The sequence below is a fragment of the Strix uralensis genome, chromosome 1, assembly GCF_047716275.1.
Source record: "Strix uralensis isolate ZFMK-TIS-50842 chromosome 1, bStrUra1, whole genome shotgun sequence".
Lineage (NCBI taxonomy): Eukaryota > Metazoa > Chordata > Aves > Strigiformes > Strigidae > Strix > Strix uralensis.
This window is the reverse complement of record NC_133972.1, coordinates 151,424,692-151,447,715: the sequence shown is the minus strand read 5'-3', so window position 1 is coordinate 151,447,715 and position 23,024 is coordinate 151,424,692. Positions and strand designations below refer to the sequence as shown.

General features: G+C 38.2%; 1 protein-coding gene across 9 annotated transcripts in view; it reads left to right on the top strand.

Moving 5' to 3' along the window:
- Positions 1-23,024, top strand: part of RNF19A (ring finger protein 19A, RBR E3 ubiquitin protein ligase) — a 63,075-nt gene that overhangs the window by 5,677 nt on the left and 34,374 nt on the right. Inside the window, exons 1-3 of one of the 9 annotated variants that reach the window (XM_074885457.1) lie at positions 6,756-6,934; positions 14,856-14,984; positions 18,550-18,656. The exons of 4 other annotated variants lie outside the window; for them this stretch is intronic. The gene's annotated coding sequence lies outside the window, so the exon portion shown is untranslated. Of the gene's footprint in view, positions 1-209; positions 226-6,755; positions 6,935-14,855; positions 14,985-18,549; positions 18,657-23,024 lie in introns of those variants that run through there. 4 more of the 9 variants (XM_074885447.1, XM_074885463.1, XM_074885514.1 and 1 more) reach the window with 4 other exon arrangements.

Below are 23,024 nucleotides of genomic sequence, written 5' to 3'. Positions count from 1 at the left end.
ACAAACTGTCATTGTGGGACTATGTCAGTTCTGTTCTGTTTCCATTTATAGTTGAGACAAATTACTGTTAAACAAACATTTTCCATAGGTCCTTTAGCTGCTCCCATAAGGCAGATTAGAGCTCTTATTCTAAATCGGAGCCCCTGGCTGTCCCCTTCAGTTGTTCCATTTAGTGAATGAAGAACTGCTTCAGCAAGAGGACTAACTCTGGAGAAACTGTTTGCAGTAAGAATCATGTTGCTTTGTTCTCACTGTTTTTCACTGATGCTGCATATCCTTAATAAAAGCATCACTTTTAAGTTTCTCAGTTAGTGATCAGATTTTTCACATAAAACCAAACTCTGTGAGCCACATCAAGTTCTGTTTGTATCTGAAAATGCTTAATCTGTAAGACAGTTGAGCTGTACTGTTCAGTGCACTGTGTAAGACTTCTGAGAGACGAATTTACCTTTTGTGTGTTTTCAAGAAATGGTTTGTAGGAATGTGAAGTGGTCCTGCACCTTGGGGGATGTACTGAACAGTGGACGTTCAGGTGGGACTGCAGGTTTTTGCTGAGGTGTGAGGATTTTACAGCACTACCTGGCTAGCGTTTTGGATATGATGACATCACAGCAGTAGTGTTGCTGTGCCTTGTTTTTATTTTAAAATATTTATGTAAAATAGCATTGTTAACTGTCAGAGCTTAGACAAGTAAGAGTCTTTCTCAGTACCATAATGGTTGCATTCCAGAGGAAAAGACTATTGGTGGTGCCATGCCTAAATGCGTCATTCATCCATTTCCTTTGCTGAAAGTACATGCTGCACAGAACTTAACAGTATATTTCAGTGAAACTGGACAAGGGGAGGGATGTTTTGGCAGATCTTCTACAGTATCGTTATTCAGAACTCAGTCTTGGGAAGAAACATTTATACCTTTTTAGGAAATAAAAGGCTTTTATTCTGTCTAAATTAGATAGTTGATAAGTGCTTTGGGCTTTTTATGACCTGAAAATTGGGGGCCATATGCTCAGCCCATATTCAGTGCTGCAGCTTTTTCTTGTATCAAGGTCTAATTGTACACTGACAGTAAATGTTTTAGTAAATATTAACTGAACATCTGTACAGGGACTGTATATAATAAGTGAAGATGCTGACAGAGAGTGGTTGTTGCAACATACTGTTAGGCTTTTCTCCTTCATATCAAAATGCTTTATGGAGGGATCATCCAGTTGTCCCTCAAATATCTAATATTGGAAAGATATTTGGATGGGATTAAATAGTGGCTGTAGTGAGACCAACCAACTGACAAAGGTGAATCCTGCAGAGAAACATTTTCTTCTGGTCAGCCGTTGGGAAGTATCTTACTTTGGGTCTGCCTTTCATGTTCCCATAACAAGCAATCTAACATGTTGATCAATGCAATGAAATGTAGCTGTAAGATGAAGTGTGTTCAAGGTTAAAGGTTTTGTTTTTAGAATGTGTACTGGAAAAATAATTTTTATCAAAGACTTTTCGACTGTGTGCCCTGATGGAGGTGCTCTAACTGTGTGTTCCTCTATCTTAAGTCAAATATAAATAGAATAAAGCCTTTAAAAATATGTAATTGTTTTCTGAGTTGAAGACCTTGCTTAAGTTTCCTGAGAAGAGCAGTTACCTTCTCAGTTTCATTTTACCTGTGAAGCTGTATCTGATACTTAGTTTTTGTTTGACTTTGAATTTTCAGAAGAGTGAAGCTTTCCTTTATATGACACTGCTAAAAATACATCTTGGGAGAGACCAGAAGCCCTTTTGCTCAGGGTCAGAGATGGAGGTATCAAACTTCTAGGTCCTTTTTAAGCAAAGGGATCTTTAGTGCTTATAGCCTGTGAAGCCAGGCTGTTGCTTTCCTGAAGTGTAAGATTCTGCAGTCAGTGCGTATTTATCTGTGGGACAGCATAGAGGAGAAACCCGTAAAGCTACTGTGCTCACTATTTCTCTTTATTTCACCACACCACGGTTTTAAGCTATCTCCATTTGGACTGAGGGATTTTTGTATCTAGTGACCGAAAGTATTTTCTTCAAATTCCTACCTGGCTAGTTAATTTTTTTTTTCTCCTTTCTTTCTTCTCCTTCCTGTTCCTATTTTTTTTTTTTTCCTTTTTTGAGGCAGTATGCTTTTGTTCAGACTTGGTGTGGTGGTGCATAGCTGCAGAAAAGTAGACTTTGCCTCCTGTGACCTGACACCGGGCAGAAATTCAGCCAGGGTAAGAATAGAAGAGAGCCCTGTAAGCTCAGCACAGGAGTCCCAAGTCTTTCCATTATTAACAATTAAAGGTGATTCCAAGATGAATTAGGTAATGGATTAACTAATGAAAAGAAAACAAGAGAAAGATCCTGCCTTGCAAGAATTCAGATTGTTAGGATTACATGCTGCCTGCCTGTCTGGGAAAGGAAGATCAAGCTCCCCTGTTTTCAGGGGTAATTTAATTAGTAGATAAAGTATATGATGTGCTAGATAAATTTGTCTTTGCTGTTGAATTGAAGCTTTGCAAAGAGGTGTTTGCTGGGGAATGGGTTAATAAATAGAAGCATCTTGTTTAGTCCTGCCCAGCAGTGCTTCAGCTTTTTCTCTAAAACAGCAGTGAAAATGGTTTCTTCCCACCTCCTACACCCTGCCCTTATCAACATAATATCATGGCTGGATCTAGACCAAGAAGTGTTGTTTGAGTAAAATATGAAGACAGTGACATGGTTTTGTTTTCATTGTTGCTTTTTTCTGTTTTGTTTCTGAGGTGTGAGGTACTGCTGTATTTTTTTAGGGCTATATGATCATATCCTTTTTCTTATCTCAAAGGTCATGCGATATTATCTTTGTTTTAAGGGTAACAAATAATTTCCAAGTCACAGTTTCAACCTAAATTATCTCCTGCAAGCTGTGGGGATCTTTGCACTATATGCCTCTTAAAGCCATTATAGGGAAAATGGCATATACACTGTTAATGTAAAGCCACAGTATGCTGCATTTGTGGGATGGATTCTCTTAAACCTTCTGTAAACTTACTTTTGTTCATCTCTGGTGGTTAAAAGTAAAAAAGAATAAAGAATACGTATTTTGATATGGTTGGTGTTCCTCCTGAAATGCATGAAAACACACCTCTAAGAGTGTGCAGAATAGTTTCATTGTGCTAAAAGTCATTCAGACAAATTAGAACAAATTCGAACTCCAAAAGGGGGAGCTTCCGGTTGGCAGTACAGTGACAAAAGTGTAACACTTTATGGAAAGCCTCCGTAGATGGATGATTTATCTGTAGAAAAGCAGTGTAGTTACTGAAGCTTTCTGTAAAGTGTAGTCCTGAATTTCACTTTTAAGGTTCAGCTCTCTGAAATGTGTGCTTTGTTTGTACAGTATTACTGTAGACTAGTAACTGAATAAGGGTGATTTTGGAATATTTGGTGATGAAGATAAAACCTTGTGTTGGTGATTTGATTTCCTTCAAGAAAGGGAGGTGATTAGATTTGCCTTCATTATCACATGACTGTCAAGTCATTGAAGTAGTTGACTATGGCTTTGAGTAACTGTTGTCTAACTTGATATGTACTTGCAGTAACTTTAACTCCTCTAATGGGCATTCTGCAAAATGGTGCATTTTGTAGGTGAAGAATAGCTCAGGTTTTAATAGTGTGTAGAATACAAGAACTCTCTCTCCGTTGTAAAGACAAGGAAGATGCCTTCAGGATGCTGGTAGTTTAACTTTGTTTCTCAGAAACCATGATAATGAGTGCACTATAAATATTAGAAACAGGTAGGTATGGCTCCTGCAGCAATTACATTACTTATTTGCCCTGGTTTTGTAATGTGAAGGATTGCACATGTCAGTAAAATGAAACTGATTATGCCATTGCATGCAGTTTGTTGTCATTGTAAGGTTTCAGGTCAAATTCTCAGATGTTAAGAAATGCCAGAATTAAGGTTGAAGAAGCAACCATAGTTTGATTACCTTTTGAGCCTACCTTTATTAAGTTATAGTCCTTAATTACACAGCTGTGGTTTTTGGTTTCTTTTTCTTCCCTGCAGAAACATTCCTCAGAATACATTTGCCTTGTCCACTGGGGAGTCTTTCTAGGTTGGGCAGCAATAAACCTAGTCTCTAGGGCAATTGTTACCTTTGAATAAGTTTGGAGATATAATGCAAATAAAGCAGAAAACTGGGGAGACTTTGTTCTTGCCTGATGAAGGCATCTGAATCCTGGCTGTGTAGTAACAGTGGTATTTCTTCATTTGGGGGGGGGGGGGGGGGGGGGGCAGTGGTGCTGTGTGTGTACACAATTTAAACCTTTGAACATATAATGTGCTGTGTAACGTGGCCCAAAAGAAGTTAAGTTCTTGGGTATCTCAGATCAGCCACAGGCACCTGAGGTTGGTAAATAAATCCATCCTTAATCATATACTTTAGTATTGTATCTGTTAATAGGGATAGTAACCATGCTACTTCAGTGGAATGAATATGGTATTTGACTACTTCAGCAATACTGATCTAACATATCAGTGCTCTGCATGGCCCATGAGGAAATGAATTCCTGCTTTTAATGCAGCATTATACACAGTATTCTTTTTTATTTTTTTTTTTAGGTAGGGGTTATGATGATTAAGAACAAACAAAATGCTGAGTAGTGACCTGATAAGTGTGAACCTGGCAAAGATTCTATGGGGGGAAATGGATAAAAGCCACGCAATTAAACTGTCATAATGTACTTCAGCACTCATTCCCAAACTCCAGGGCTTAATTCTGTTCGCTTGATAAAGTTATTTCTAATGTAATTTGGATGCTGTTTCCTAGCTGTTAAAAATAATAATTACAATCATATCAGCAGGTTTGGAAGCTACTCACTAGACAGACCGCTGCTATTTGAGCTAGTGGTATCTAATAATACTCTGTCATGCTTTATAGGGATCAACTCTAGACAGTATGATCCATGTGCTTATGCAGAGGGTTTTATGGATGTCTTTAGACTGTGGAGGATGAGTGCTAGAGGAAGGCATGCTTTGACAGTACAAGCTGCTTTTGCTGCTTTTTTTATTTGTCACCAGCAATGTACCTTTTACTTTCTGCGTACTTAACAGTGTTTTATCCAAATCCTATTCCTATTTAGTCAGTTACAATTTTCGTTAGGAAGATATCTTGACCAATCTAAATTCCTATCCTTTTCAATACCTAATCTGATGTCTTTGTCTCTTTCTCCTGTCATTTGGAGATGCTCCCTCTCTCTGTTCAGTTTAACTACTCTTTGTAGGGTCTCTTTCTTATCTTTGCCCTGTGCTTGTTAGTTCAATTTCCTCTTGTGATCAGCCAGTCAGTTCTGCATCACTGGATTTTTTTATGAGATATGTTGTCTATGTTACTTGTGCTGGAGTTCCCAGATTACATCCCTGAACAACTCCTGTTGGCCTCTTCACTCAGCGATCCTCATTTTTTCTTATATTTTTCTTTTTAGCATGCTCTGATGGAGTTTGTTCAGCTATTCCTGTTTTGGTGAAGACTTCAGTTGCCCTTCTGGCAGCCACCACTTCCACTGCTGTTAGAATTGCAGCATGGTTTGGGTTGAAAGAGACTTTTGGAGGGCATGGAATCTGGCCCTTGCTCAAAGCAGGGTACTCCTAGGTCAGGTTGCTCAGGATCATGTCTAAGCAAGTTTGGACTATATCCATTCTTGTTTTCATCCACTCTTTCCCCTTGACTCCCCTTCTCTCCATGAGTTTAATCCTGTTCCCTCCACATTTGGTTAGATTATCTTCTACATTGTTATTACTTAGTAGTGGGATCTTGGAAATGTAAGTCAGCTTCCTAGCTTTATTTTCCAGTACTTTGACGCACCATATTGTACATCTGGAAGTGAAAGGAAGATTCTGTTAAGTTCCAGGGTGGATCAAGTTCAGGAGAGATTTTAGCAGATAAAATATATGCCCTTTGCCAAAAATCATGTATTTTCTCCCGTTCCCAAAACCTTGCAAGCATGGCTATATCCACATTGCTTTAAGGTTGATAAAATGTAAATCCTAGATACACAGGCCAGAACTCATATTCCAGCTTCAAAGTGTGCTAGTGCTAAACTTTCCAGAGAAATTACTACAAGTTTTGGATTTATTTTCTTTTCTAAGATAATTTTCTTCATTAAAGTGTTGTGGTTTTATGAGGTGTGGGGTTTTTATTGTTGGGTTAAATACTTTTGTTGAAATAAAAGTGCTGAAGGTCTTAGTATGTAGCTTTCAGCCCAGTTTGCTTGAGAAGCTTCTATGCAGCTTTGGAAATAGGATGTTATAGTGGGAAGTGTGAAGCACTCATAATAGAGTTACTAGCCTTTCTTTTAACAAGAAATTATTGTCTTTTGAAATAAATGACTTAGTAAACTGTAAAAATGAGGTGAGTCACAATGCATTTAACTTCTTATTACTTAGTTTCTGTTTTCAATAGCATGTCTGTATTTTTCCAATTTGACTTAATCTGACTGTCTGCTTACATTCTCCTCCCCCATAACATCTGCTGTTTAACCATGAGGTGCTATATCCATCCTTGCTTTAAGCCTGCTGCTGCCTTTTGTAGGACTGCTGTACCCTTTTATGTACTGCTCGTATCTGGCCTCTAGAGTAAGTTCTGGTAAATGATTGCCTTTTGGGAGTTAGTCCCACTGAATAGTGTAGCAAGCTACTTTGGAAGTTTAGCTGCTATCATAAGGACATTGTTAATTTAGCAAATCGCTGCCGTGGTTTAAAATGTTAAACCTGTTACCAGCTCCTATTTATTAATGTCCTTCTCTTGGGATTTACTAACCTACAGCCATCAATACAATGAAATGGATGCCCCTGCTTCCATTCAGATCTGGAGATTTAGCTCAAACCTAGTTTATAGGTGGTTTAAGCTGAACATCTGACGTCGCTCTGAAGAGTGCAGGTGGCCCTATTCTGAATTCCTGCTGCAAGGTAGGTTAACTCACAACAGAGACAGCATGGTCAACCATTTGTACTAATTTAAGCCTTTTAAGCTAGTTCAGTAGGGGTTTCATCTGTAGGGCTCTCAAACTATGTGGTGAAGCTTACTGAGCATAAAGCCCCTCTATACCAGAGCCTCGTGCTCCGGACATTGGAAAAGGTACATTCCCTTTAGTATCCAACATTTTAAAATGCAGGGAAGTAACTTCATATCTGTCTACATTCCTGTAGAACTTGTCTGCCATGTTTCTGTCCACATCGACTTGCTTTGTGCATTGTCGGAGGAAATGATATTAAAATACAAAAACCTGCAAGCTGCCTAACTGCACATTAATATAATTTTGTAAATGTATTTTTTCCCCATGGAAATACATTTCTTAAAGTTAAATATAGCTTAATTAGTCTTAAACAACTCCAGGTGTTACTGTAAGTTAAGTGATAACTGATTTATAGAATAAGTAAGTTTGAATTAAAACTAAGGGCACGTTGAAACCAAATGGTGTAATATCTTACGGAATTCTGCAGTCTGGCTTAAAGTTTCTCTTTTTTCTTTTAAACTATCATGTCCCTAGGTATTTTACCGTTTAATTGTAGTGATGTTGAGGATTTTCTTCATATATTTACAACTTGAAGTGACATTGGTGTTTTCCTGGCACTGTGATCATTTAATTGTGTGCTTAGGGCCATAGAGCAGTGCTTGCTAGTACTGTGGAATAATACCCTGTGGTTGCTTTCCTTTTGTAAAGTAGTAAGATAAATATTAAAGTATATGTTCTAGCAAGTAACTTAAAGAAACTTTTGAAACATCTCCTGTGCTGACATAAAGTTCCTTTTTAAGAAACTTAAATAGCTTTTCAATGAAATTATACACCTGCTTCCTCTAATGTATTTGTGTAACTATTTTCTTTGGAACTGAAGGAGGAAATAAATGGTTTCAAGTAAACAGTGAAGCTCCTGACTTCAAAGAACTTCCTTCAAAAGTGAAATAACTTCACTTTCCTTTCTCAAATGAATAAAACCCAAACATACGTTACCTTGTTACTTTTTTTTTTTAATTCATGTGTATAAATCTGAAGGGATTTTCATCTTTTTCTTTTACAGAAGAAGAATTATTAGTGTAGGACACCTTGAATTAGGTTACATTAGGGACACAGTTTAGTGGTGGACTTGGTAGTGTTAGATTAATGGTTGGACTTGATGATCTAGAGAGTCTTTTTAAACCTAAACGATTCTGTGAATTAGTGTTAGAAAAGACTTACTAGATTTATTCTGATCTGTTACATATCTTTATTATGGTGATGTTCTCCTTGGAGATGAGTTTCCTGGATGAGAAGAGGTAATACAGCTAATTTTTTTCTGCAGGGATGCTGGAAAGCAGTGTCTTTTCTTCTTCAGTGACTGCTTACCTAGAGTATCCCAAAAATGGAGTAGAATAAAGTAGATAGCATCTGTTCTCATGCTCTGCTTAACCAGGAGATTACTGAAGGAATATAATTAAAATATAGTTTTTACTGGCAAAGGCTGCTTAATTAGGATGCCTGCAGATATTTAATCTTCAAATAAGCTTATATATACACACAGATCAAATGTTCAAAACTGTTGGACACCCATTTGTTTTCATTGTTCTTATTATAATTACAGTATTGAATGCTCCTGAAATTGTCTTGTTTAGACTTCATTGGCAGTTAATTTCTTCTGCAGATCTGATGTGTAAGGACTTGCTCTTAGGATGCTGAGTGTGCATACTCTTGCTGTGTTTGTAAGTGTACGCTTAGCACTTTCAAAAACTTGATGCTTTTTTTTTTGTTTCCTTTGGTCTGTTATAAAAACTTTTTATTAAAGTATGCTCCTTTAATATTATGCTCTGTAACATGGTGCTTTCTGCAATCTCCTGGAAATAACATCATTTCTAAGATTTCTAACAGTTCAGCTCTACTTCACAGCAGTTTTTTGTTAGGTTTAGAGACACATCTTCCAAGTCCATGATTACTGAAATATTTTATTCTTACTGACAAGCTAGACCAAGTGTAAATTACATATGAATACAAGGACTATGTTTTATATACCAAGTGCTCTACCTAGCTCAGTAATACCTCACTAGTCAGAGGTCTGACTTCCTCTTGCTTTTAATCAGGGCATATTTATTAAATGTTATAGCATCAAAATCGTTAAAATATTGGGAAAAAAAATCCCTGTCACAGCTAGATAAGAATGTGCTTCTTCTCATTAGACTAAAGTTACACTAATACTTTAAGGAAGCTTTTCTTCATAAGCTTGTTTATTGGTTGGACTAGGTTAGTATGTCTACATTATAAGAAAGTATATTGCTTTCTAGTCTGTATTTGGGTTTTTTGGGAAGGGTTTTTTTTTTTGAAGAAAATACTTGTTAGGAAACTGAAATACTAATGTATATTTATATGGCCATAAAATTTTAACTTCAAAGTTACATGTTTGGTTTAACACTTTTAACAAGCTTGTTCCAGAATTGAGGGAGCTTGCATTCCTCACCAAAAATTGTATACTAATACTCTTTTTAAAGAGCAAAACTTTGAATTACTGGAGAGCCTGACATCCAAGGTAACAGTTTAAAAATTTTCCCTTTTGCCAGTTGTGGTTTATAGCTAATAAATATATTTCTGAGGTTTTTAAAATAATGAGGAAAAAATAACATTTAGAGCAAAAATAATTCTTTTGATTAATTGGGTTGCTATTGCAAAATTAGATATTTTTCTTCAATGACTTTGATAAAAAGTGTGGGCTAGTCTAGATGTTATGTGTAATCAGAGGGGAACATGGAAATAGCAGGGAGTTAGTTCACCCCATGCTGTAAAGGAAAACAAAGAAAGGGAATTCACCTCTGAGCCAAAGTGTGGTGCCTCTGCATACCTGGTCAGGTATCTAAGAAATCTTAGTAATACACAGAGTCAGAATACTCCTGCTGTATCCCTCTTTTTTTGTAGCTGATACAGTGATAGACAGGAGGTCAAATTACCTGTCCACCTTTAAAACACTAAACCAAACCCAAGTCCCTTTCCCAGCCCAGATGGGGTAAGGGCAGAAGTTATGCATTGGGTTGGGAAGACACGTTCATTTCTGACCCCTGTGGGTGGCCAGTGAAAGCTTTGCAGCCTGGGACTAAATCACCGAAACAGATACCAGTGTCAGCTGAAAGACATCCGGCATGCTCCAAGGGGATTCTATCCCAGCTTTAATAATGCTGTCACAAATGACAAAAAAATGTGCTGTCACTTTGCGGTAAAATTTATTATTGAGACAAAAACCATACCTGCTTAGGATGCAGTTTTGTTCCTTTTTTCCCCCCTAGACTAGTTTCGATTATGGGGGGGAAAAATATTTCAGTCCGAAGTTGAAATTCAAGTGATTTATGTGGTGTCTAGTTGGGGTTATAGCCTGATTCTGTTCTTCTGTATATGCAATTAGACAGCTGTCTCAAAATGTCCTGTGACATCATGAGTCAAAATAATCTGGCTTTTGACTGCCATTTTAATTTTTCGTGGAAGGGCATTTTCTTGAATAGTTGGCTGCTTTTATTTATTTTTTTTTTACATGGTTATATTTTACTCCTTTTAAATAAGAGATGGGACAGTCCAGAAGAAGTAGTGCTCAAGCATGACAATTTTGCACTTGCATGGGAAAGTGATTTCAGAGCTTGAGGTTAATTTTTGTTGCTGTTGTCATTATATCTTATATCTTAAAAGTTCACTGAAGGAAGTCTTAGTGGAATGCAAATGCAGTATCAACAGTGTATCTGTAAAATGGAGGCCCAGAGTTGTTCAAAATAAAGCCTGTCGTGTGGCAAAGCTGGAAAGAAAACGAAGGGTTCACTGTAATTTGGCACTGATGTTTATTTGGCAACCCTCCTGTCTTTTCTTATCTTGGCTGGTGTTCCATCAGTCAGTGCACTGATGAATCGCTTAAATTCCAGTTGTTCAATAGCCAGCTGAAAATGTGATGCATCAGACTGTGAAAGACACCTGTGATATGTCATAATAAAGAAAAAGACACAAATTTGTTTTCCTTTTCTGAACAATCCATAGTTACTGTACTATCTATTAAAACTGTGATTTTTAGATCAATTTGTCTACTGAAGTTCCTGTCATTTAAAAAAAAAAAGTCTTATGTAAGACCAAAAATTTCATGGTGTTTCTTCTCAAGGTTTATTATTTCAGTCTGATTCATTTCCTGTTTTTCTGCTAATGCACTGACAAAAGCAGAAACAAGTATCCTTCAACTGTTTGTTTGTCAATCTAGACAATTTACTGTATTACAAGTGGCTGTGTAGCTGTAAATGATGCAGAGATTTATACAGTACTTCCCTCTGTCAGTCTCTGGTCATGCACTTGCTTCCCCGGCTAACCCCGCTGCTCCAAGGCTTCACATCTCTAGGTGGCAATTCTGTTCAGATATGAGAAAGATGAGGATAAGTTAGAACTTCTGATCTCATATCATAATGTGAGACCAAGAAGATATTCAGTAAGATTAGTAGCAGTTTAAATACTGATTTTAAAGGAGTAAGTTTTTTGGAGCTGTGTTTCATTAGGTAGCTGAGCTCATTACCACAGATTTTCTTGGGGATTCACAGCACTGAGAGAGAGATTAGATACTTACATGGATGGCAATATAGGAAGTGCTCGAACATACTGGCGGGGAGATAAATGTACTTTTTGGATTTGAAAGCAGTCTGACAAGTTAAAAGTTCATGTTTAGGGCAGGAGCCCAATGGGAGACTTATTTCACCCTTCATCTGCACCGTGGAGTTTTAAATGCTCTGGAGACAGGCTCCCGTACTCATGAAATGCAATGCAACTGTTCTTACGCTCTGGTGAACTTTGAGGGTAGTCAGGAATGTCAATGATTATTTAAATAACTGTGCTTTTTCTCATGGTTACTGATACCTTGAAATGCATTAAAATGGTAACATTTTATTATATTCTTGTAAGATTTATGATGTTTCAGTAAAATATAGATTGGCCTTTATACAATATATATTAAAGATGTATTGAAAGAGTATGTCTTACATAAAAGCTAAATCCCATCCCTTACAAGCTAATGCCTGGAAAAAGATAAGCACTTCCAATAAGGTATTTTTTCATGATGCTGTAGTTCACAAATTTATGAATTAGGAGACAGTTAGAAATTTGTGGTTTCTTTTACAAAACATAATCAAATGAAGTAATTGCTTAAATGTTTTTTTAAATTAAATTTGAGATTACAGTAGTATACTATTTAAAACCTTTCCAAATTTGTGTTTCAGAATTAGTTTGAGTGATAGTATAGCAGGCTTGGTCTTGTACATATTTATTTCTTGTTTAGGGAAGACTGTTTCACTTTGGTGAAGCAAAAGCAAGGCCTTCAAGCTTTTAAATTCCTTTTATAGTGATCTTTTCTATGTAGATAAAGTTTTATTAGGTGCTTAACTATAGAAAATTTCATCTAGAAGTATCGACCTTTTTCTGTTACATTTTATGAAGTTAGTACTGGACATACCATTTAAGTTCTTTGGGATTGGTTTTGTCCTTTTTTATCAAGTATTTGTCTTCTAGATATGTGGGATGAGAAAGGCATACTCTTGAATGGCACTAAACACCTTCAGGCTACCATTACAGACAATGTTTTTTGCTGAGCAAAGAAAAATGTAAGGGCTCTTTCTCCAGTGATGTCAGTCATACGGAGGATACTGTACTGTAAAATGAGTAGTGGATAAAAGGGAGAAACGTAATCTTTTAGTACTGGCACAGTCTATGAATGTTTGAGAGAGACTATGGGGATATGTATGAAGGAGGAAAAACATGCTTTATTTCTGCTCCAAATGGTGGTGGGATTTATAAATGTTTTTGAGGATAGCCATGGTGATGAGATACTGGGCTGGTGTGCTACATAGAGTACAAGCAGATGAGTGCAAGTGGTGAAGTTACTGTGGCTTAATGCTTAGTAGTGCAGACTGACTGTTCATGCAATCCCAGGCTGTGAGATAAGACATGTTCTCCTCTGTCTGTCGTCAGGCTGTTCTGTTTATTGTCTGTGTGAGTGTCTGGCAAGTCACATTATCTGTCTGCTTCAACCTTCTATCTGTAAAATAAGAGTGATGCATCCTTTCTTTTTAGAATTTACAGTGTATAAGGAAAGACACACATACACTAAGTGTATGATACAGTGGAAATGGTAGGTATTCATTTTGGCTGGGGCTGCTATCATCAATATGCAACTAAATTCATCTTTTTAGGAGTGTATGTGTATATAATACTTGGAACTGACAGTATCTTCTATAAATTAATACTTCACATTATGAAACCAGGCATTCAGGTTTTTGTTATATTTTATTCAAAATGTAGTTGGTGTGAAACACATTATTTTGTGGCTCAACTTGGATATCAAAATAAACAAAGAAATGCCCACCAAGTATTGTTTCTGAGAATGCAGAGGAAGTGTTTTTTATTTAAAAATATAATCATTTGCAACTGGTCTGAGAAAGTTATAATGTCTGTTTTGGAGCAGAGGCTTTTTTTTTCCTTAGAGAAGCCTTGTTCCATCTTTATTCTTTCCCTGTGAAAACTTACGAAGTATGGCAAGTTTTTAGAAAATGGTTTTGAGCATTTTCTTTAAAGACTGGTTGGTGTGGCACCTAAATTCCTGAGTATTTCATGTACAACCATACTTTTTCAGCCATTGTAGCAATTGGTGAGATACTTAAATTTTGTCTTCCAGCTGCCAGGCATCAAGTCAGTGATGAGAGACCCAAGTGAGAATGGGGAATGCTTCCCTTGCTCTTGACTCTCTGCCAGGTTGAGAGGCTTGAGACAAAGTGGGAGTTGCCTACCTCTGGTTCAGAGGAGGTATAGGAAAGGGTAGTGGGTAGATGTGATAGGAGGGAGAAAGAAAAGGGATAAGTATATGCCTTGAGCAAGAGTAGGAAGAAAAGGTTGCATGCTGAAAGGAGTGGAGGATGATGAAGGCTGAAACTACTGAAAGAGCTGCTTTTATACTTTTTTAGATCAGATCTCCCTTCTTTTCATGATAATTTCCCTATTTCCCATTATTGTTCTACTCCTGCCATACATGTATTTTTGTAGCTCTCAAACTTGAGATCTGCAAAAGGAAATGATGAAAGGAAAGAAAGGACTGTTCAGAGGTATTATCCTTAACCCCTGCTAAGTATTGGCCAACATCTAGGCCAGCACAGTGTCATGTGGGTTCAGTTCCTGGAGAGGGAGGGATGGGAATGTTAAATGAAGCTTAGCCCTGGATAGCCTTCTAAGCTACCACCCAGTGTCTGCTGTTGCAGGAGCTGTGATTTATTTCAGTTTCTTATGCTCCTCCACTGAGATGTATTCCACAACCCCTAGTTCGAAAAGCCGTGCAGCAGGCTGTAGTCTCCTTGAGGGAAGGCATTCTTCTAGGTTTGTTCTCCTCTTCAGAAATCCGTTGGCCAATATTAATCAAATCTGTTATGGGGATAGAAGTTTCAAAGAGAAACTAATTCTAGCTGATGCTAGCCAAGTCTTCTCATTTGGTGTCTGTGCATTACTAAATTGTATGAAATTCTCATGCCCGAACAACAGAAAGAAAATACAGTTGAAATTGAAATCTTTATAGGCAACAGCCAAATTATTTGGAGCATGCTAGGGTATAAACTTAGGATAGGAAATGCTAGAATGATGAGTCTGTGGTAGCCTCATTTGTAGAGTGTTTATGTGGTGTTGGACAAGGCCTTCACAGAGTAGCTAGGTGTTTGTTTTCCGGTATGCCTGCCCATCTTCAGACATCCACATGTTGATCTGCAAGTAGCTACTGCTGCCAGTGCTCAGCATACGTTTTGAACCTATACAATCCCATACTGACACAAAACAGCCTTACAACTTTGTCAGCCTGCAATATCTTAATCTTATTTCAGGTGGCAGTTCGAGCCTTGGTGTCTGTTTCCCGTTTTGCAAATTTGGAAAAATAGTCTTCCATTGCAGAATTACTATGAAGATTTCACAGGAATACTCTGAAGATTGATGTTTTTGAAGCCATTAGTCTGGTAAAAATGTATTATGGACTTGTGTGGTATTTGTGAATTCTGTGTTATATAATGTTGTAAATACGTAAGGTATGGGGGCCTCATTTAATAGGGAAATGAGAAACAGCCATCCATGGAATGAGGCCAGATCCAGAAAAATCAGTATGTCTGTGTGATCCTACAGGAAGTTCAGAAGCCAGACTCAGCCTTTAGGATACTTCCCTCTGGCTTGGTGCCCTGTTCCTCAAGACCTGGAAATGGCTGCTAGAGCACTAGGTGGGATCCAAACAGCAGTAGTCTTCCATCTTCTCTTACTAGAGTTCAGCTACATGGTGCTGTACTTGTAACTTGTCCCTGTAGTAAGCAACGAGCTGCTTGGGTGGGAAGCAACTGACTCCACTTAATCTATGCATCTGCCTACAGCACCCTGGCAGTTGGATCTCTCTTGTGGACAGGGGAAGAGATGGCCCGATGTCCCTGGAAGTGGGGACAAGGATCAGATACTCACATGCAGCCATCATATATGCTGAGACTGAACCAGCGTTTGTATTGCCTTCCAGTGCACCAACTACACAATCAAGTGGATGAACGGGGGATGCTGAATTTAGTTTTAGGGACAGCCTCCGTTCTGGTATCATTAACTTTTGAGCACTCAAGTGTGCAGTGTTAAATGTCCAAAGAGTTCTTAGTGTAGCTTTGTGTGCTTCTGTTGTATGTCAGAAGCAGATAACGTATTCAGTGGGGCAAGGACTTTCTGGGGGGTAGAAAAAGGTTAAGATTGTGTTTCCAATTAACCACATTTCCACTTGTGATGTGATTACGGTAGCCTTGCTATGCAGTTCCTGCCAGGTATGGCGTGGCTGTATTGGTCTTTTATAGTTAAGTACACAATGGGAAATACTTGATTCTACATGAAAAACATCTTAAGACAAAAATTTTATTGTCCTAGTTGCTAGAAAAAGACTTGTAGCTCAATTTCTTGGTGTATCTTGATACTCTGGACAAATGTAAAAGGATTAGAAAAGGTGTCCTTATTAAGGTAGAAGGTTAAAGTAGGAATCCTATTTGTCAAAATACAAACTTGTCTTTGTGATACAAACTTGTATGTTCATGTCCTTCTTTTGTTATCAAGCTAAACTTAAGGAGTGAGTAGAAGATGTCACTTACACAACTATGTTACACCAGGCTAAGAGAGTATGTAAGGAAAAAAGGGTAACTTCTAAAAACCTGTACTTTTTTTTTTCTGCCCCTTAGTGTCTGGAGAACAATTTGTGTCACATCGTCCCCCCTTTTCCCCCCTTCTCAGTGATTTGTATGCCACATTGTTATTGGGGAGGTGAAATTAGTGTACAAACAATATTACATCAGTGTACTAGTTGTAGAGACTTGTGACTTCTCTGGTAGCTTATCTTTCATTCCACTCATTTCATATTTTTTCCTTCTCCTTTTCTTCTCCCCACTTCTGTCTCAGCAGCACAATCCTCTCTAGGATTGTGGTTCCAGAGGTGGCTCTGTGACTGGACATTTGGAGGACATTAACTAGAAAGGAGAGGGATTGTACCCAGACAGGGGAGGCTGTTAAGTTTTGATAACTTGTTTCTGACGCAAACTCTTTGCTGTTCCATTGAAAAGCCACAAATGTAGCTGAAGCTGCTGTAACCTAATGGGGAAGCGTGGGCAGATATAAACTACTCCAGTTAAATCAAAATTTAAACACAGCAGTATTTTTTTGAATGTAACTTTTATCTTCGCAGTATGGAACAATGTCAGCCTGACCAGCAGTTATTTAAAAAGGCTGCACTTGGCATACATTTCAATTTGAGTTAAGGCTTGCTCACATAAGTAAATAATGAAAGTCTTGTGATTCGAAACAATTCCTTTTTGGACATAGTGTTATGACATGAGAGTTGACTTGGCAGACTGTTGTTCTAGTTTATTTGCATTTATTATTCATATTCTCTACCTGTTTTGATGTTATAGTCCTTTTGAATGTGCCTTAGCCTTTCTGCTGCCTTAAATTCAATTGCACAGCTCTCAGTTATACAACTCTGATATAGACAAGGCGACGATTTTCTTTTGCTGGGTGACAAGTTTTGCTCTTCTAAGGAGGATTCTTTAATAATACTGGCTTAAAGTTTGCAGCAGAGTATTTCTGTAGTTACACACAACTTTAAAAGAGTGAGGAGTCATTTATGTTCCTTCAATCCAGTATTTGATAGCTTTCAGTTGGTAGAACGATTTGAGGATGAGTGCTGAACAGTGGGATTGCACATGAAAAAGGTCAGAAATAAGGACAGAGGGAATTGTCGTGGATGCCTTTATTGATAATGGTGAACTTAAAAGATGTGAGCAGGAAAAAACTTGAGGGAAAAAAAGGAAAGAGCAGCTAAAAGGACTTCGGAATTATTTTCTGAATAACTTTTCAGTTTGAGTTTTTTTATTTTTTTAATGTAGTGTTAAGTAATTGGTTAGAGAACAGTCTATAAACCCTCCTTACTGAAAATAGACTTAATATACTAGAAATGTAAAAAACTTGCGATTTTTTGCAAAGTAAATAAAATTTGTGGAAGTATCTACTCTTTTCAATCAGACTTGAAGCTTCTAAATATATATTAAATAATAAAAATTCCTATTAACAACTTATCTCTGTTAAAACAATCTGATAAAATGTCCCACTACTAGAACTTTTAGACATTTGATATGTTTTATTTTTCAAGTAAAGTTGTTAAATTTCAAAATCACTGAAAAACTTAATCCTACAATGGAAACAGATATGCAACTGAGGTTTTTGCAGAGGACTTCCATTCCTCAGTAACAGTGATTGGGCCTGTTTTAGTTTCTGTTTTGGCACTAGTAGAGTGTATGATTAATTTTTGTCTCATGCCAGCTGTAGCAAGGAAACCACATGCATATTGCAGCGTAACAAGGTTAGAGAAGTACACTTCAAATCAAATTCAAAACAGTCATCAAGGATATTTATTCATTCTATGGAACTTTCGTACTGTGTTATAAAGCAGACTTGGGGAAAAAATTAATCTCTTGCGCAGATGTGTTTCACCTTCGATGTAGACAGTTCTGTGCTGCCTGCAGAATGGAGAAGGTGATAAATACTCCATTCTTGAAACCTTAAATAGTTTTGAGTTTGTTTACCCTGGCTGTTTCCTCCCCGCCATCCTCCTGAGAAAACATACTGTGTTTTTTGAATATGTTTCAATAGCCAGAGGAAAGGTCTGGGTTGAGATGAGCCTCGGATTTATACCTGTGTAGTAATTCTTCCAGCTGAGGGGAAGGAAGCTGCGACAACTGGACTTTCCAGAGCAACTGGCATCGTGTCCAGGTATTTTGTATTGATCCAGTCTTGCTGGGACAGGGCAAACACAAATACAGATTTGTCCAGATCACAGTCCACTGAGTTGGAACGGGATCTCTTGGTAAACTACAGTTAATTCCAGGTAATGTTTGATAGTGTTACCAGGTTATCTGGAGGCAGACATGGCCCTTTGTGAATATGAAACTTGAAGCTCTTTGGGTTTGGTTTCTGTTCAAATGTCAACATCATCTCTGGTTTGTCTGGTTTCTCTGTCAGGTGCTCATTTTTCTCCCAGGAGCTGATTTTCATGCAAGAACTGAGTCAAGAATGTTGTCAGTGGCTGTGGAAGCTAAGTGTCATTATCCTTGAATGTTTGTGTGCAGGTTTGTAAAATCCACGTTTCAAATCTGTTTCAGCTACTGCTGTCCTCTGTAAGGTTCTTCTGTTTCATGTGGCACTTGCTATATGTCAGGCAGAAGCTCTGATAGAAGTGAGGAGCCTTTCATTATAAATGTATTGGGGTAGCTGAGAGTAAGGTGTGAAGATGGCTCACAAGATCCTTGTGCAGTGAGGTGACTGCAAATGTCCTTTTGCATACAGGCGCATGTTTGAGGGTCTGTGACGTGAGACGTCACACTTGTGAATGTGGCTTCGTCTGTGTGTGGCTTGCTGAGAGTGAATACTACCATTCCAAGTAAAAATTCAGGATGTATTGGTGTTGGATTGGAGCAGAGGTGACCCCTGGTAGCTGTAAAAAAACTGAGTGAATAGAGGAGGCTTTTGAGTTAATTTTTGAGATCTTTTTAGTATTATTGTTCATTCCCCAAGTAGCCAGTGTGAGGTATTCTGCCACCATCACCGACACGGTGTCTGCAGGCAGTTTCAGGAATCCCTTAGTCTTAAGTGATCTGCAGAGTATACAAACTGTTAGCTTTGGCTCCAGTTTCTGCTTTTAGAATAATTCAGCTGTTCCTTACACGAGGCATCTGTTTTGCTTTTGGAGATGGAAAGGAAGACAAATGCATTGCTGTCTGCCCTTACTCTGTCTGGGTCAGGCTGTGTGGCCGAAGGGACAAGGTGTGCTAGCTGAGGGCTTGCGCTGCTTTCCTGCTGAGCTGCTGTGACCTGCTGGGAGAACATGAACAGGACAGCAGGCTGTGCCTCTGCCTTCCCTGCTCTCTGGCCACTGCTTAGCTGGTGCTTCAGCTGACCTCTTGGGCTCTTACTGCCACTGCTTAGTTCCCTTCCTGGCCCTGGCTGATAAAGAGAACTTACCTGAAGCATGGAAAACAAGCCAGTCACATGGAGAGACTGTGCCTGACACAGCTGTAGTCTTGGACTGAAAAATTGGAATTTGTCCTCCCCCTCTTCCTGCTCTTCTGCATTTGTTTTCTGATTCAGGAATCCATCCTCTGAGTTACATTGTCTCCATTGTGCTATGTAACTACTTCAAAAGCATCTGTTGGCAAGAAAACTTTGACGTCAGCAAAGTCAGGGTGAGGTTTTGCATTGCGCACATTCAGTCGCTCTGGTTGGTGTGGATAATGGCATGTTGGAATTGAAGCAGAGTTCGGAGCCGGGGGGTGGGAATCGCTGTGAATGGTGTTTGTAGCATGCTACTCAGTGTATATCCTGTGAGCAGAAAATGTGCTTGACAAACTATATATTGTTCTATTTGTTTATTACAGATTATTTTGTAAATATTTGTGCCTGACACTCTTGGCTTGCAGGATACTGCTTTTGGCTCTTTAAACTGGGATTACAGTAACAGTTCTTTGCTGGTGTTCCAAGTGAAGATATTTTTCAGAAGCAAACTATATGTAGTGCTCAGGGAATTTTTTTCCAGTGTTAACACTACGTTTAGATAAGCAAAAAGAAAATAAATCAGTAATAATCTACTGCAATTTGAAATTCATAATGGTTAACTTGTAAGTAGAAAGAAAGCGAGCACTTAAAGATACTGTGTGAATTTATGATCTGCTAAAGAAAGTGGTATTTTGTTTTTAAGGATGAACAGAAGACTGACTTTTGCTCTTGCTGATTAAACAAATATCTTTGACTTGGAAATAAATATGAAAGTGTGTGTGTTCTATTCAGTTTAAGATACTTGTTTCATCTAAGATTTATCTGGATGCAAACACTCAGTTATATTTAATGCCATCAGAACAGAACCGTGGGTGTCACTCTGACAGGATTCAAAGTCAAGCTGGAGTATTGCAGCTGACTTAAAAAATAAACAAGAAGCTTTTTGTAGTGTTTACAAATTATTTACTCTCCTTTTTAAAGGAAAAAATCATCCCAACATTTGAGGACTATATCTCAGGTTTTGGCTAACAGGTACTCTTGGCCTGAGGCAGCACTAGTTCAGTTTACCAAGTATGATGTTTCTGTGGTCTAGGAAGCTTTTAAATCTGACTTAAGGTGTTGGGGTGTTTGAAAGTTTTACTAAAAAGTGTATAGTTGAAGGCATAATTACCAGTGTTGCTATTTAAAAACCTCAGAACCCAAAATAACACAGGTTTGTTTGGAGTCTGTAATTAGAAGTGTTTAGCTGCTCTAAATAATGAAGAAAATACACACAGTAGCTTTTCTAAGAATTGCATTATGCTTGCTTCACTTTTTTTTTCTTTTGTGCCTGTAATTGTTGGAAATGGATGATGTGTCACAGTCTGTCACACAAAGCAGCCTAACTAAGGATGTTTCCATAATTGTGTCGAAAGAGCTGTTTAAGATGATGCTGTGTGGAGGAAAAATGTAACATCCAACAAAGTGTAAAGAGATGTTAGAAAGAATATGTGAGTTTGCATGTGTAGATGTGGGGAGTGTGTGGAGGGGGAAAGTGTTAGGGGAAAAATGTTTTGTAATCCGTCCTCAAAAGCATGAGGGCAGGGGAGTTGTATTTCAGGAATCCTCCCTGTGTTGTAGGGCCTGGCAGTTGAAGGTAACTTGCTAATTTAAAAGTCATGGAGTAAATGGAATAGCACAAATACATCTTGACCCACACTTACTTTTCTCCTTTCTGGCAGTTGCTCCCTGAATGTGCAGCGCACTGCTGCAGCACTCCAACTGGCAGAAGAAAACCATTGTAGGACCTGTGCATTTTTTTCTGACTTTGTATTCTGTTGTTAAATGTATTAAGCACGGCAGGGAACCTTTGAGTATTATTATAAGTTTGGTGTGAAGCATTCTGACAGTCCAGAATGTCGCAGCATTGCCAAGGTTTCATCAGCACAGTGTGATCCAGAGTGTTGCCTGACACGCAGGACTATAAGGCTAATGCACAGTGGTTTGCAGGGAATGCACAAACTCTATGCTGCTTTGTGCTTGGATGCTGTTAACGAGGCAATGAAGACCAAGGAAGTTTCACAAGAGTAAGTCTTTAAAGCCGTGAGTGGGTGCATTATTTGATACAGCAGTTTTTGCATAGAGAAACTCTGCTTAGTTTCCAGTCTGTTACAGTTACACTGCGTTGCTGTCTGAAAAACATTTGGAAAAACTCACATCAACCTGGCTAAATCCTGCTGTGTGCTGACACAGCATGTTTTTTGGCATAGTATATGATGATATTGTAGGTGGAATAACTATGCTGGCAGAATAACTCCTCCTGTTGGCATGTATTGTATTTCTATCATAGGTACAGCATCAGATGTACTATAAATGACAAGCATTCAGCTTTTTCTTGCTTTGTGCTTTTTAACTAGTGTTTACACTATTTATAATGCTAGTGGGGTCAGTCTGTAAAGGCTGCTAGATCATTCCCCTTCTCTTGCCCTGTCTGTGCTGAATGAGCTCTATCTCTTCAGCCTGGTCTTTTTTATTTATTTATTTTCAGCAGAACTGGAAGAATCCTTTCCACTAAATTCTTTTCCCTGAAGAATCATCATTAAGATTGAAATTTTCACCTTGTGTATTTGTAAGCAAAGATGTGCATGTTTGATGACTAGTTGGTTTGTCTTTACGTTCCTCTTCTAATGTTCTTCTTTCATTCTACATTAGTTTCGGCTGTGAGATAAGTTTCATGGTACTTCTGCCATTTCCTGACGCCAATGGTTTTTCTGGAGGCAGTGAGTGTTTCCTGTCTGGAAGCTAGAGGCAGTGTTCCTGGCAGGATGGAGTATTTTTGTTTCCCTGGTGTGACCTTTCTCTGTTTTTGTCTCTCTTTCTCTCAATTGTTCATTCTTTTTTTGATCTTTGTCTGTATTTGAAATTGCACCAGTTTAGAGCTATCATTAAAGAAAAAACGGACTTGGTGTTTTGAAATACATCCATGCAGGATTTTTCAGTTAATGTACTGACAGAATAAATTCATAGGCCAGGCAGCAGTAGAACTTGGCATGTTATAGTAGGTTTTGCACTAATCTCACTTCTTGAGTGAACAGGAGCAGTTAGTTACGCTGGTGTAACTTTGTACCTGACCCAAGGGCATTTTCAGCAGTTATGGCATTAGCCATAACAGAATTCAGAAAACTGTCGTAGTTCCTGTCTGTATCCTGGACTTGCTGCTGCTAGAATAGAATGGCATGGATTATTCATTCAGTCACCCAAGTTTTTCTGACAGTTTTATATTGAATTATATTGACTAAAATTATTGGTGTCTCTGTAAAGAGACTTACATGAAATGAGACCAATGCAGAGTAGCTATTCAGTTCTCAAGGGCTGAGATACTGTCAGTTTACAGTGTCTTAGTAGGTTGCTGTGAGTTGTCACAGTTGCTTTCAGAAAATGTGATCAAGTTGTTATCTCCCATCCCA